Raw genomic sequence first — 16,207 nt, 5'->3', positions numbered from 1 at the left:
ATATGAAATTAAAAACAAAGAACAAGTTCAGCATAGAGTAACTGGGCAAGAAGCCTCTGAATTCTTGGACCTCTTGAGAATGCACTTGCGATGAGAAGTTGGCAAGAGTTTAAACTCAAGTCTTTATGCAGACATTTATCATAATTTTCTCTGCCTAGTAGCAAGATTTGTCAGCCCATTCAGACTGCCATTATCATTGTCATCCACACCATATTCCACTGAGAGTAATTAACCAGTACCTGCCCTAAGTTTTTAGCTTCTCTGTGATCTTACAGCACATTTAGCTCATTAATCTTGTCTTTAAAACCTTTCCAGACATCAGACTAGGCCTTGGCAATTGTGCCAGGGAACATTTCATAACCCACTCTTTTGCTAATTACTGGCTGAACACAAATGTAAAGCCTGGCCTCATTCATTAAAAGCACAAAGGGTCTTTGCAAAGGCCTTAAACTTCAGACAGTCCCTGGGCAGCAGCACCTTGTTCTGCTCTCGGTGCCTCCCGCAGTCACTGCCTGAGCTCTCACGCTGGTGCCACCTCTGTCCCACTGCTGGGGACACCGGTGGGGCACCCACCAGGGCAGGGAGGGAGGCTCCAGCCCTGCTCCTGCCTGCAGGCAAATTCCGGGAGAACTGAGTACGGGAAAACAGAGATCACCTCACTTTTCTTCTTTGCCTTTCCCTGGAGCAGCAACCTCTCTCCAAGGACTAAACCCTGGCTGGCTATTTTAGGGGAAGGGAGGCAGCGGAGAACAGGCTAGGTTTGTTTACTTCAGACAAATTACTTTTCTTTAATCATATTACTACTATCATCATCATCATTTTAGTAATCTGAACCAGGCAGTAATTACATAATATTAAAAAAACCCCAACTTGTTAATCACCCTTCTCCTCCTGACTACAGGTTTTATTCCAACAGGGGCATTGCTGGGAAAAAAGTAAAGTTGCTCTACTGAGGCAAGTTTATGATGACATTTCTAACTATCTGATTACCTTACTGTGCGACTAATGCATCCAAATGGAGTCTGCTCTGCTAGTTCATCTCAGTGTATTAGGCAAAAGGAAGCAAAAAGCATGATAAAATTGTATGTATTTCAGCACACTGTAAAACACATTGACCAAGAGTAAATGGTACTTGACTATTAGATATTCTAAATCTCTCCTGAAAGCACTACAAATCTGCCTTACTTATGGAACAGGAATGATATCCCTAAAGGAGATCTTTAAAGTTTATAATTTGTTCCTTGTAAACTAGCATTTTTTTCATTATTAAGTGAACTAATTTTTGTTGCTTTCATGCTTTATTGATCTAAGCATTCACTGAAGCTGTCACACTTGCAGATTGATGTACTGCATATAAATAAGGTGCTGGATATATGGTCTTTATTTCTTTCACAGGCTCTAGAGAAAGGTTGTCCAAGGATCCCATATTGAAAGTCATTATATCAATACATAGGCAGATTTTAAAGCTAGTGAAAAATAAATTGACATGTCAAACTTAGATCCAAACTCTTATTTCAGGCTCTGAGTCTATACTCACAGCTGGGTTTGAGGCTGAGTTGCATTAATTCTAATGGGACCTCTTGTTCTTACCTTGAGGTTGAGTATGCCTTGAAGGAGAACTTAATGCTCCAGTACCAGTAATGAAATGTCTATCTATAAATACAAATGATCACAGCACATATGCTCCTTTCCCTCATCTCAGCTTCAGAATAGCAGATTTCTTGTGCTCCAGGAAGCCTTAAATAGCAGCATTAATGTAAAGAATGGACCCTCCTCCTCCTATTTTTTTATGAAATAGGACCCAAAGGCAAATGTCTTCACAAGTGATGCCCCATCCATATTTTATTCAGACAGGAAAAAAAGGCTCCTGTACAGGAGGCTTGTGGAAGTTCCCACAGCATTCAGGGAGAGGTGCAACAACTCTAAGTCCTGTGCACGAGGAGCTGTGTGGAAAGGAGGGCTACAGGAGCTCTAATGGGTGCACAACACAGGTAGGATGGAGCTGGCTCCTCCTCATTTCCATCAGACACTTCAGCTCAGGAACACAGAAGCTACTTGGTTCTGTGGACACGATCTGGCCAGACTCTAGCATTTCTATAAATAACAAAGAGGTCAAAGAGCATAAAGCTGAGTTTGGCTTTAGGTAGCTTAAGATTCAGTCCCAATAAACTTTACAAGTAGCTTGCAGATTCTGAGCTCAAATAAGATCTGCATTTTGTGTACTCAGAGTTACAAGTGACTTGTTGATGAAGTTGACTACAAAGGTCAGCATATAAGAGTTGAACAAACACAGCTCCTTCCTTAAGGACTTAACACACAACCAACTTCATCCACAGATTAATCAAGCAGCTGACTCTGTGGGACAGGGTGTATCAGAAGTGTGTCAGTCAGGAGCTGGGGGCAGTTAGGGCAGGGGAGCTCTTCTGGGTAAAGAACATTTTGTACAGTGTTAGATTCAGCATCACATGCACTATGTACATAAAGGCACTCTTCAGGGTGCACTGCCTAAAGCAGGAGCAAAACAGTTCAGACTTGACATTATCTCCAAAAGTTATCAGCAACAGATGGAGAAGGGGTGTGGGTCACACAGCTTGGTGGTGAAGAATGCTGAGACCAGCCTGATCCATCAATCCCAATCTTAAACATCCTGAGGATGTGAAGAAGGATGGTTCCTGGCAGACACTGGCGAGGATGTGGCAGAGTTCCTGTCAAAGGAGCCAAAAAATGATAGAACTGATAACTTATCTAAAGCTGCTGAGCTGAAAGAGCTAGTCTGGAACTCTATGACTGACAGATAAGCAGTTCATACAATGGGGTGTCTCACTTTTTAAGGGCAGGGACTTGTAAGACACCCGCCTCTAGGAGTGCATGTGGAGATTCCTCCCACATGTGGACAACCCTCAAGGTTGCTCCTTTAGGCTGAGTGAAAGACATTTGTCCACAGTCATTGATAAGGATGAGTAACGTCAATTTCCAATTAATAATTATTTCACCAATATAATTGTTTAAATCTTGTTTAAAAAAATAGGTATAGCTGCTAGTATAGCGCACTGTCTATACTACACAGTAAATAATTCTGATCACAGTCTTTTAGTCTTTATGACATACAAAATAAATCATGCATTTTATATGCATATTTACATTTCCATACTTAATCTTGCAGGACAAGGTTGTATAAAGGTTCAATTACGTCTATATAGTCCTCTAGACAAACTGCTGACCAAGCCTGGGGCTAATGTTAGATCCAGCAGTATTCTGAGGAGTTTAGAAAGCAAGAAGATTGTACCTCATGACACAACAGCAGGTTTTTTCTAAGGAACTTTGTCTGAAGCTTCCATTCTAACCACAACAAGAGCTCCAACATATTCCATGAGGACCCATTTTCTTTTCAGTGTGCCTTCCATGGGACAGTAATCAAAATATCACCACTGCCCACTGTGTGGGAGAATAGAAATAAACCATTAAGAGCTACACATCACCCCAAGAATGCTTTCTAGTCTGTTTTCCCACATCATCATTAGCCTTGAGAAAATAACTTCATAGTTGTTTATTTAAAACACTGCAATTTAAAGAACAAAATTAAAGGAAGAAAATTTATTTTATGGTATTAAAAAGACTTCAGGATTTTTTTTTCAGCAGTGTGCAAGTATCATTTAATGTATGCAGAATATTGTTTTGGTGAGAAAATCTGTTTCTGGAAACCTCTAGTCTCACCTACTAAAACCGTACTACAAAAATTAGAAATAAGAGCAATATATTTTAGTTACAATAGAGCTCTCAAAGAATATAGATTAAGTCTTTTTATTGTAAGGCACAGTAGGATTCAGCTCCTCAGCCACACAGAGCACAGCTGATCTGAGGGCAGAGACTTTAAATCCAGTGGATGCTAATGATTTTATGGTGAGAAAACCAAATTCCATCTTTTCTTTCTGAGTTCTGCACTTGTGAGACACCCGATAATGACATGCAACTTGTGAAAGAGAAGAAGTTTTGTCTTCCTGCCCTGTGGGACTTTGGAACTTGTTACAGGCCCACACAAATGAGATCTTCTAAATGAATTCATTACCTTTAGTTCTGAGGGTAGCTTCCTCTCTGTACTCTAACCAGCAGATCTTTGGTACCAGGCTTTATTAGAGCACCATGCTGCCTTTGCCAGTTAAATGCCTTGCAGCATCACTATCTCCATCCATAATACAGCTCAGATCCCCCAAAGATGTCTGGGGCAAGTGGTATATAAGGGTTGCCCTTGGTGACCTACAGCAGAATCTAGTTTAAAGCTTCAGAGAATTTTTATTATTACTAATATGGGAAGTCAGCATAGATTCAGCTGAACATGTCCTGTAAATGGTTTTGCTAGAAGGAAAGAGAAAAGGGAAGATATGTGAGGCACTAGTTCAGCACCTGACACCAGTTTTCATCAGAGGATTATTTTGTAGGATACACAAGCCCTAGGGGACAGGTTTTTAACAGAACTTGCACCCAGCAGCTCCAGCTGAGGCATTCAGAGCCAGTATCTGCAACTGTGCTGAACCTGCATTCAGACTGAATCTTGATGCTGAGATGTGTCCAGTACCCTCAGCCCTGAATTTCCAGGGGTTTGAGAGCATTCTGAATTAACATGAAGCTTACTGTCAGTTCTTCTTCCTTCTCCTGCCTCCCTCCTGTTTTATTACAAGTAATCCCATCCTGGGAATCCTAAATCATGTTACATGATTTTCTCTGTCCTATTATCAGTTTCTCTCTGTGGGAATAGCTGGCAAGTGCCAAATTTATTCTGTACAAATTGTTTTAAGGGAAGACTGATGTTTTTCAATCTTTCCTTAAATTGAACATTGTATCTTGCTGGCGAGGAGAGCCTGTTAAAGGCTTTTGACTTGCTATGCTCCTACCCTGTGTGGAGAATTAGATTGATGCTCCCTGTATTACTGAATAGATGTTGTGAGCAGCTGGGAACACAGCTCACACCCACTTAGTGCATTTCTTCATTTTTAATATCTTTTCTCTTACTGTTTAACAAACTGCAGCCCAATTACTCCAGGGGGCAGGCAAAGGGCTGACCCTCTCAGGCTCGTCATCAATCATGATCAATACTGTTGTTTACACAAAATATGGCTCAAAAGACAGCATCCACCCACACAGGGAGGAGAGCAGGACAGATACTTAGTCACACCACAGCATTTACCACCAGAAACGTTGATTACAAGGCACTGAGCAAGAGTACAAGCACGTATTTATTATGTCTTCTCTAAATATTACTGGGTTAGAAAAAAATGGTTTGCTTTTTAAAATTCCTTTTTCTCCCCCCTCATTTCCTCTGCCATTTCTCTCATACATGTGCATGCACGTGTCCGTGCTCCCATGCAGCTTTCCTCTTGAAGCTTGCCAATTGCCACAGATTCATCTTTCTAAGTACATAATTCAATCCGCTGAACATTACGCTGTGGTAATGCTGATGAGCTCTTAATTCTTCTGTATTTATTGCAGCAAATTTTTAACTGACCTTAATGAATCTTCCATTATGAAAAAAATGTCAGTGCCAAATCTCTTAAGATGGTCTGGCATACAGTGGTTTTAAAAGGTCAATATGTGGTGGGTTCTTTTGGGTTGGTTTTTTTTTTTAATGAATTATTTTAAAAATAGGAACTTACATTTTAAAAGATTACACATAGACAAAAAGAAGTCAGACTTTTCTGTTCAGGTCCTCAGTTGACAGATTAACATTGTTACTTAACTGAGGCTCAGTAAGCACATGGGAAAATTATTATTTAAAAAGTACTGCTGGTGTAAGCTGTCAAGAGCCATGTAGTCACTTCTGCACATTCATGAGGAGCCACCCCTTATGAGAATTCTAATTTTAGCATGATCCATCAGCAGAAGACAAATTGAACAGTTAGGGTGAGTGTAGGGGGGAAGAGCAGCAGGACTTGGGTCTGAGGGCAGCTGGAGTCATCTTGCTTTGGTCATTGACAAGTGCCAGTAAAACTGTTTGATCAAGAAGCTCATTTACCTAGTGCAGGACAATTTTATTTTAAAAATAGCTTTTCTGAGTTAGTGCATTTGATACAAGTGAAGTAATTTATCTGTAAGGTGCACGGTGGTAATAGTGCCTACATAATATCCTGTGGTGGTTGAAAACTCTCAGAGGACTGGGCAAAGGAAGGCAAAATCACTGCTCTCATTTAATGGGTAGAAAAGGAAATACAGAGGGTAAAAATCGTTCCTATGTGAAATGACAGGTGAGTGGCTAAGGAAAGAAAAGCTAATTATCAGGTCAAGCAGGTTTTGCTGCTTTTGCTGCACATTCACAGTGTAAATATCAAGAGAAAACCTAGCTTTTGGGACAAAGTTTGTGTTCATTGGAAAGGTAAACTACCCAAGAGAAGGGCTTGAGAGCAGACACAAGTAGCAAAATCTTACAATGGTGCATGAAATCCCCCACACTGCTAATGTACATCTCTTTGTAAAGTGCTGGGAAACACAGAACAGAGAACTAGAGCACCATTTCTTGACCTGGACTTGGCTCAAAGTGGATTCAGGTCACCTGAAAGAGTCCCAACAGTCTCATCTACAGCTGACCACAAGAGCCATCTCCAAAATTACAGATGCCGGTTACCTTAAACCCAAACGTGGCCTTCCCCTTTGTCCCAAAACTGTCTAAAACCAAAATGCTTCTTCTAACAAATCAGCCTGAGTGAATTATGAGGGAGAGAAATCAACACTCTCATCTTTTCATGGAACAATAATTATCCCTTGTATGCTACTCCAGAAGCAATGCCATTATCAAAAGTATCATGCCTATAAAATAACACTTCTGGGAATGGTGCCAGACTGAGAGCTCACAGCTTTTGCTCAGTTTGTAAAAAAACAAACCAGCCTAGGTGTTTGTCCTGCTCCTGACTTTTCTATCAGGAACCAGGCCCTCTGCTCATGTGTACCAAGCAGAACTATGGCAAGAACCGACCTGAGCAGTCCCTGTGGTCAGTTAAGGCACTAGGCACCCAATGCCACCAGGAGGCGGGGTTTCTTGGCGACACTAAAACAAGCAGGTTTTGATAATGTAGTATGGCATAACAAACTTCTGCCTCCAAACCAGTGCACAGAAAGGCACTCTTGTACTGGGAACATCCCAAAAAATCCTCATGACAAACCCACAGAGTGTTAGAAGGTTGTGCTAAAGACTAGCACAAGAACACAAAATGATGGTAACAAAAGCAAGCATTGTATCAGCACCTCTAGCAAAGTGCTGGTCCTGGGCATTCACCATTTTGTTTCCCACACTGCTGCTTCCCTCAGGGTTGGCATCTGTTGAGGCGCTGAGCTGACTGAGCACAAGAGAGCCTGGGGATGGGAAGCTGCTCAGAGGTGCTGTCACTACAGGTGAAGGAAAAGAAATTTTAAAATAATTATCTGACACAAAAGTAATTGTGCACTTTCCTGGGCTCTGCTTCTTACCTGTGACAGATAAAACATTAGGAAGAGGTAATACAGATCCAGGAGAACTTGTAATTTGGATTACATGGGGGATAATCAGATTGCCACTGGTTTTGAGCTTGTTGAGCTCATTTTTGACATACTGTAATTCTGAAACTAAGTTGTTGTATCAGCCAGTAAGTGACAAGTTCAGTGCTAATCTATAAAAATTACAGCCTCCTTACTGCTCAGCTCATTAAACTGACTCTGTCTCCCGGCCACTCATTCATCTTCATAATCATTCCCCATTCAGCTACTAACCTCTTCTGTGTGTGCAGTTTACAGTACATCAGGAAGATAAAGTGGACTGATATTTGCTTCTAAAGAGCAGTGGCTTTTAATTTTTACACACACTTTAAGTGCAAAGATATATAATTTAATATCACATTTTCAGCTCAAACATTAGAAAAATGAGAACACAGATTTTATAGCAACATTAACTTACTAAATGTAGTTATGTTTACATAGCACAGCTAAAATATCTGTGTCTGAAACAACACACGTCTCTTGCATCTGTCCTGTTAGAGAAACAAGGGGACAGTCATGAGCAAGACAAGATTAAATTATGAGTTTGGGTTACTACTTGAGAAACAACATGCCTGCCACAAGAAACCCATAGAACACTACATGAAGCATGGCAGCCAATGGACAGGATAAAATACTAAGGAGTGCTGCAGGCCCTATGCACCTGAAGAAAAAATGGGACTTCTCCAAAGTGTCTTTTCACTCCTGGCTGCAAGGATCAGTGAACCATGCATGAGATACATGGACTATAGAATAAACAAGTGTGGAGGGCAAGGAGCAGCTGCTCCAGGGGCAGGAGGTGGCAGGGATGGTTCTCTCAGCCTGGCTGCCTGTATGATTCCCAATTGGTTTGACCCCTGTACACTGTAACTCCCAGTGTTGTAATAATTTACAGATTTTATGGGTAGAAGAGATGGTGATGTGGGCTGACTGATGTTTAACTGACTCTAGGTTTTCTATAATCTGGTACAAGAACATAAAGAAGACAATATCCAATAATTCTGGCTGTTTCACCACTAACCATGTATTAGATACCTGGTTATGTACAAACTATTAAATACTTATTCTGATTTCACATTTAGCCCTATATTGCTGCCCCATTACTTTGAGGCAGCTCTAAACCTGGAGGAGAGGTGTCTACAACTGATTCTTTGCTTTAGCAAGAGCTCAAAGGAAGGGTTGCTCCTTCCTCATCTCATCACCAATTTGCCAAGAAGAAACTGAGTATTAAACTTATGCTATAAACAGCAACCTTTTATTCCATTGGTTAATGAAGCAAAAAAGGAATACAACTTCCTCAATGCATTTCAGCCAGATACAAAAGAGGTTATTGTCTGTGGACTTCAACTGTAGAGAAACGCAAGGTACAGCCTGTATAAAGTGGGCCTTACCAATGAGAAGACAACATTTTTAGCTTGATCACAACCAAATGTTAAATTTTGCTTTCTGTAATCCAGCTTATTTGCAAAAATTAGACACATTGAGTAGCTGACAAAGGTTACAAGAATTGTCATGCTCTCTTTCTTCTGTCATATTTAAAACCAAAACATATAGAGCAAATAAGGTTTCTCAGCAACACATACAACCATATAGAAAAGGATATACATAATGAGTATATTGGTATGCACACCACAGCAGACCCAGTTGCAGGATATGGCCCTCATGAAACAGAAAAGGAACATCCCAAGAAACAGCAGTTGAGTGGGGACATCAAATGCGTTCACTAATTTCAGTTTCCCTAACGGTTGCCAGAGTGAACATTTTTCTAGCAGGGAATAAAACTCTCTGAGCTTCACTGATGTGTTAAGGACCAAACTTCACAGGGAATAAAGTGACAGTGCAGCCACTGGAGACCCACAAATGGCAGATGTTGAAAAACATGCAGGTGGAGAAAGCAGCTACCAGGGTGCTGTTGTGGCTACAGGGGTGGGGACACACATGTCCAGAGTGATTCTTGGCCTGCCTTACTGGTATTCTTGCCTTGAACTTCAGCACAAGTGGAAACATTATGCAAAGGAAAAAATAAATGAAATAAAATTTTGAATTATAGCAGGGAATCCCAGAAAAAGATTAACTTTAGAGAATTGTGACTTTATTAAAAAAACATATTACTAGTTGGTACTGTATTTTTAGAAGCCTAACTAAGCAAATATCAGGAGTATAAATTAATTATTTTTTTTTAATTTACTGCTTTTAAACTTAAAAGTTCCTAATTCATAGAGCAAAGGAAGGTGGATGAGAAAGATGAAAAGTTATTTTACAAAATTGCTATATTCAAACACTTTTTTTTATAAGGGATGAAAAAGAATTTTGGAAAAAATTGTCCTGAGAGTTGTGCATAGGAAAGGGTAGAGGGAGCAGAAGCAGCACCAGTAACATCTCCCAGAACAGCCTCTGCCCAGGGGGTCAGAGCAGCCACTGGCTGCAGCCCCCTGCTCTGGCTAACTTATTAGCATTATTTGATATGGAACGTGATGGATAATCAAAAGAATAGTCATGGCAAAATGTGGGGTTTTGGGTCTGTTTCTCAAGCTTCTCCCTTAGCAGGTTTAAAGCTCCTCTATGGGAATGCCATCACAGCATTCCCAATCTTTCCTGAAATCAAGTCCCTGCTCTCTGAGGAGCAGTATTGCCTCCCTGCTGCTTCTTCCTGCCCACCTTGACTCCCCTCTCCCTGACAGTAACAGTGATGAGGAAGGCACTCTTGAGGTTTAATTAATCAAGTCAGTTTCTTTTTCTGCTGCTATTCAAAGGTTTTGGCCATCAAGTTTGATCTTGTCAGAAAACCAATAGTTAATTACTTGCTCCATGAACACTGAACCTATTCAATTCACTTTTCCTTCTTTGATTAAGTGAGTCTGTGGATTTCAAATAAACATTAGGCAGAAAGTCTCTTTGAAATGCATCCCGCTCCTGCTTTATGTCCTGTGCATTGCCAAACATGGAGCCATTTTCCCCACAGAGCCATTGTCCTGGCATGCTGCATGATGAGAAGCCTTAAAAGCAATGGGGCTTGTCCTGCTCTGAGCTCATAGCCTGCACATGCCGAGTACGATCCACATTGCGACCTGTAAAGGCTCTTAACTAGCTTTGCCATACACTGAAATACATGAGAGACCAAGAATTAGTAAAGCTCAGGAGCAGATAGACTCATTCCCAGGCCAGCCCCAGAGCTGGCACTGATGGGAAATGTGCATCTCCATCCCACACAGGGAGGAAAGTTCTTTTTAACTGGGCCACACTGGTCACAGGCCCAGCACCTCCAGATCCCATGCATTCACCTAAGCATGACATTGAAAAGGAGAACATGAAGCACACCGAGTGCTCTTTCAATGTGTGCTGCTATAATGTGAAAATGCCAACAGCCTAAAAATGAAGCAAAAATTGCAGTCTTGATATAGATACAGCAGAGTCAATGCAGCTCAACAGATCTCACTCTACATATGTGGGCTCACTTTGAAAAGTGAGCAACAGGGCTACTCCTGATGTGGATACTCAGGGGATTGAGGAAGCACTCGCTTCTCCAATCTATATCAGCCTCTGCTCCTCTCAAAGGAAAAACCTTCTAAAATAGTTCCCATATTTCACAGTTGTGCTCTTGTTTATTGACTATAAAATCTTTTATGTGACAATTATATTACTGTATTTCTGATTTACATTTAGTCCTAATTTACAGACAGACCTAGCATTGGAAACAAATCAGCATTAAAGCTGCTTACTTGTTGCTTAAACTACACAAAATCAAAGAAAACTTTGAAAGACATTACATTAGAATGCTAAAAACAAGCAGAAAATAATTTTGCTTTTTCAGAGGCAGTAATTTTTAATTTAAAATTAAGTACTTTCATATAGTTAGCAAGTATTATTATAGTCAATTGGAACTTTAAAATCACTTAGGACTGATAACTGAACGGTGTTACAGCTAATTTTAACATTATGGAGACAGTTTTATATTGTTAAAGCATTTTTTTTAAGGGAGGAAACATTTACAACCACTGTTATTATTCTCAAAATCTTATTGATAGGTTTTGTTATTTTTAGATTCACCAAGCCTGTTTCATTTTATAATACAGAAATCCCCCCTCTAATCCTACACAAAGACTTGAGGTTATGGGGTCTGGCTGGGTTACCCAGAACTGCTACAAGGTTTGTACCAGCCAAGCCCCGTTTGTCCTCAGCTGCCTGCTGTAAACCAGCCCTTCCCTGTTCTGCCTTGGGAAACACATTGGGGAGGTAAGAATAAAGGAAAAAGTGTCACTCTTCATCTGGCCTATTTTCAAACACAGCTGTGATACTTTCATGGTAGAATTATTCAAGTCAGAGAAGACTTTGAATCTCTCTCGTACAGAGTTGGGACTCTAAACTCCCAGGAAATGGCAGGTCCATGTGCTCTCACGTACAATGACAGAACTCAAATACCACCAAAAAAATCCAACTTATTTTGAAGGAGAACTCCCTGCTATGGGGATGTGTCTTACAGCCTCTACCTTCTGAAAAGAAGCCTACCTTGCAAGACATTTCAAATCCCATCATTACTGACCCCCATTCATTCAAACGCCATTAGCTAAGCTAATAAAGGACAAGGAGAAAGCTAAGGAGCCTTCAGAACTAGAAGATTAAAAGAAAAAGAAATAAGAGGTAACAGCACTTTTCATCACATCTGAATGTCGATAAGGGCTCCTGGCAGCAAACACGAGTTACATCCCTGCCTCGGCCCAACCTCACAGTCATCCCTGTTACACATCACAAACTGAATTCCCAAATTCCTCTGTGGCTCATTACTTCCCATGATAGCTCCTCTCTAGGGATATCCAGCAGTTAGTCATTTAAATTCAGCCTTTCCTCTCTGGAGCTGGAAAACTCTCTTGAATCCAAAGTACTGGCACATCCCTCCTCTGACCTGTTGAAGTCAAAATTCCTTTGGCTCTGGAGGTGGCTGCAGACTCAAGGTTCTCACCCAACAGTAGCACTTTCCCAGAGTTTGGTTTGGGTTTGACTGTAAGAGGCTGTTGTACCTACAGCAATGTTTCAGATACCTCACAGGATTACTGCTCCTGGGCTAATGAGTCTGATAAATGACAACACTAAATCTGGGCTCATTTTATAGCCACTATAAACTTTTACTTCCGAACAAAAAGATCACTTGAAGCTAGAACTGATTTTTTTTAAATGAAATACATTTCAATTTGGCATGCATGCTCTAATTACTTGAATAAAGGTCTAAAACTACATACACCTGTTTATGACTTAGCAACACAAACTGAAGCAGCCAATGAACCATAATATTTAATATTTTTCCAAGCTCAGTTAACTTACTTTTCTGAAGTTAAATAGGTTTTCCTGGTGAAAAAACCTATTGGAAAGTTGCTTCCAAAGTTTGCTAGAGTTAACCTATGTCTACTGTTACACCACTTTTAGGTGCTCAAGCAAACATTATTTGCACACAGTGCAATACTCCAAGGTTTTTGGAATTAATCATCTTTGTGTACCTTTCATTTTATGGGAAAAATGTACACTAAGTTTTTATTTCAGTTCTTATAAAACATTAGACTTTCCTGTGGTATCCTGAGATGATTTAATAGGAGGAAAAAAATATCCTTTTTTATGACACTTTAGCCCAGGATACAGATGAAATTGAGAACGGCTCAGAGTTAAGTATTTTTGATTTAATCTATGAAGTAATAAGGGCATCAGTGAGAGGTTCATGTCCTCGATTCTTACACCTGATAATTCTGAAATCTGTACCACTGTCTTTATTCCAGAAAGAGCAGGTACCCATTTGGTTCTAGCCATTATAAAGAATTATTGGTTTAGATACCTTTATGTATGACCACCCACTTTTATTCACAGCAGAATTTATTCAGAAACCAAAGGGACTAAGTAACATTTAGACCAAGAGCAGACCACCAACATTAAATTTTTTTCAAAATAATTTGATAATCACATTTTTGTCAATGTGAGGTCTACAAGTATGAGATCCACTCCTACAAGAGATATGTGAAAACTTCTGTAAACAGCATTTTTTTTTTTAATGAAGTAAAAATTAAGTTTCTGTTTTTCTTAAAAAGTATAGATTATATCTACACTATTAGAAGTTATGGCACAGCCACTTGATGAGACTGACTACTTAATCATTAGGATCTGGTCTAAAAATACAGTAAAGCTTACAGTCATATATTGTCAGAGAAGGTACTATAACTCTTCTCTTTCCATTCCAGCTCCTTCAGTGCAAAGGAAAGGATTTCTGCATTAAAAGATCATACACACATTTAAAATAATATACTCAAAAATTCGAGATTTTTTTTGTCTCAAGTCTTCTTTCCATATTAAAGGAAGAACTGAATCACATAGGAGTTGATATATGTGTGATAAATAGGGAGCAGAAAAATCATAATGAGCGTCTTTGTATTTTCAGAAAGAAAATGCAAAAATTGTCAATTTTAATTTGGTGCAATTTTTAAAGTGCTAATAAAAGCTATGGCATTCTGAATTTTTTCCACAGTAGGCCAATCTGCCATTGAATTACAGACTTAATGAAGGCCTCTTGAATTTTACTGTATATTAATGAAACAAAAAAACCTGCAAGAATAAAGCAGATCTTAAATACCCGTGTACATTGACATGTATTTTATGTGCAGGTGTATCTTATGTTCATTAATTCAGCTATCTGCTGCTACGATGGGAAGAAGATTATTCTTTACTTCTACCCATTGTAGGATTTTGCAATCAAAATTAATAGCAAGGATGGTTTTATCACAGCTACTGCGCCCACAGATGCTGTACATAATCTTGCAACCAATTTCTAATTATTCTTTTTTAATCACAGACGATAGTGACAGATGGCACTTGGGGAAATTCAGCATTATGGGTGGGGGTAGCTATGAATAATGACAAAGATAGATGTAAAGCAACATGCACATCAATATTTTGCCAGATTTGTTTCTATCAAGTGATAAGGAAACAATGTTTTGCCTATAACCTCCAGCAGCAGCTAAGACAATGTTTGTTTTCCCTCTTTCTTTGGAAGGAGAATTCTATTACTGTCCATTACTAAAACATGCTGGAATGTGAAAAAAGGTAACAGCTCCACTGCCATTTAGTGACAGCCAACAAAGGGTGGTAACAGCATAGAGGGTCAGAGACCCACTGAACACAAGGGATGAAAATATTTAGAGTTTCCCCCACAATTACATCCCCTAAAGGTTTGTTTTCCTTCCTTTCAGTGTCAACCCAATATGGGAAGCACAAGTCTGCAGGTAGCACGGGATGAGGAAAATTCTCTTGTCAGCACTAATTAGCCCAACTGTAGGCTCTTGTGACATGTCACACACACCACCCATGGTTTTCCACGATTTGCTTGCTAGGCAATTACCACCACTTATATATTCAAAGTACAAAAACACATGGGCCAAAACCCATCATTAAAATATTTCCTGGCATGAGAACAGGTGCATTTCCAATCCAGCTACAGCACAGGGATTTCAATACAATTTCCAAAGATAACTAAAAAACCCCTACAACCTTCATGAAGTCTGTAGTCTGAGGCCCTGCCCTGATTACCTCTTGGGCACGGGGCCCTCTACACACCCACCTTTCATAAGATTTGCACAGTAACTTCACATTTTGTGTGAATTTCAGTGATGCTGCTTTCTCTACTGCTCTGCAGGAGGTGCACAGGTCTGGTTCCCAAGTACAGGACTGCAGGGCTGGTGCTGCTGAGGTACCAGTCTGACCTGCAGCAGGCACAACACAGTTCTACCCAGCCAGGCATGGCACACACTGCATTTCTGCTGGCTTTATACTTTTCTGCTGGTTTTATGCTCAATCTTTTGAAAAGCCTGAGTAACTCAGATTAATGATGTCTGATCTAGTATAAGGTCTGCTGGGATAAAGTGGCCACTAAAAATATTAAGGTAATATTGTCCCCACTGGCTTTTAAAGCATCAGATATAAAAGTGCAGACGAGCAGACTTCAGGGCTTCCTCTTGTCTGGGAAAGGTAATTAGATTCCCTTCCAATAGGATGACATGTTTTACACTCCAGCCACACCTGCCTCTGCACTCCTGCCATTTCCTGAGGGGGCTTTTTGATATTATAAGCCCTCATTTAAATGGGATCATTGGAGCTCAATGTTGTATCTGTTCTTTACCCTGGAAACAGAATCAGGCCATAGAGTGCATGTAAAGCTGCTCTTGCCAGCTGTGAATACAAGTGGAGTTTCCCATACATAATTTTTATTTTCTCAGTTGCTAAGTAGCAAGAGTTAAATTCTCTTCCCTGATCATCACACAGGTTCTGTTCAACAGTATCTGCTTGTATTAAACTCCAGTTGATTTCAATAGGAGTGCTGTAGTCACAGGGAGAGCAGGATAACTTTGAAGGAATGTGTTATGTGTTCAAAGAAAAAAAAAAATTAACCCTTACCTTTATAATGTTACCCCTGCTTCTGCTTTACCAGAGTTGCTCTATAATTTCACGGTCTTGAAAAGAATTTTTTTCTTTCTTTTTAATATATTGAACTTCTGCAGGGAAATTAAAAAGGTAGTCATAAGAGAAAGTAGGAATTTAATAAGCAAGAAAATTGATATATAGTATTATGTTTATTCCTTTTTTTTTCTTAATTACCTGACTAGTGATATTGTTAGAGAATTCTGTTCTCTAACCCACTGAGTAGTTGAGTACAAATACAACTCCAAATGCTGTTCTACATACA

At 39.8% G+C, this 16,207-nt stretch overlaps 1 long non-coding RNA gene across 2 annotated transcripts; it reads right to left on the bottom strand.

Annotated features, from left to right (window-relative positions):
- Positions 1 to 1,814: 1,814 nt before the first annotated feature.
- Positions 1,815 to 16,008, bottom strand: LOC117244739. 2 transcript variants are annotated; one of them, XR_004498376.1, is made up of 4 exons: positions 15,919 to 16,008; positions 7,231 to 7,371; positions 3,287 to 3,435; positions 1,815 to 2,705 (listed from the first exon to the last, which is right to left on the bottom strand). It is a non-coding gene; the product is annotated as an uncharacterized LOC117244739 (long non-coding RNA). The 2 variants fall into 2 exon arrangements; XR_004498377.1 differs by lacking the exon at positions 7,231 to 7,371.
- Between the last annotated feature and the right edge of the window lie 199 nt (positions 16,009 to 16,207).

This window comes from Parus major, chromosome 7 (genome assembly GCF_001522545.3).
Source record: "Parus major isolate Abel chromosome 7, Parus_major1.1, whole genome shotgun sequence".
NCBI classification, from domain to species: Eukaryota; Metazoa; Chordata; class Aves; order Passeriformes; family Paridae; genus Parus; species Parus major.
This window is presented reverse-complemented; position numbering and strand designations above follow the sequence as displayed.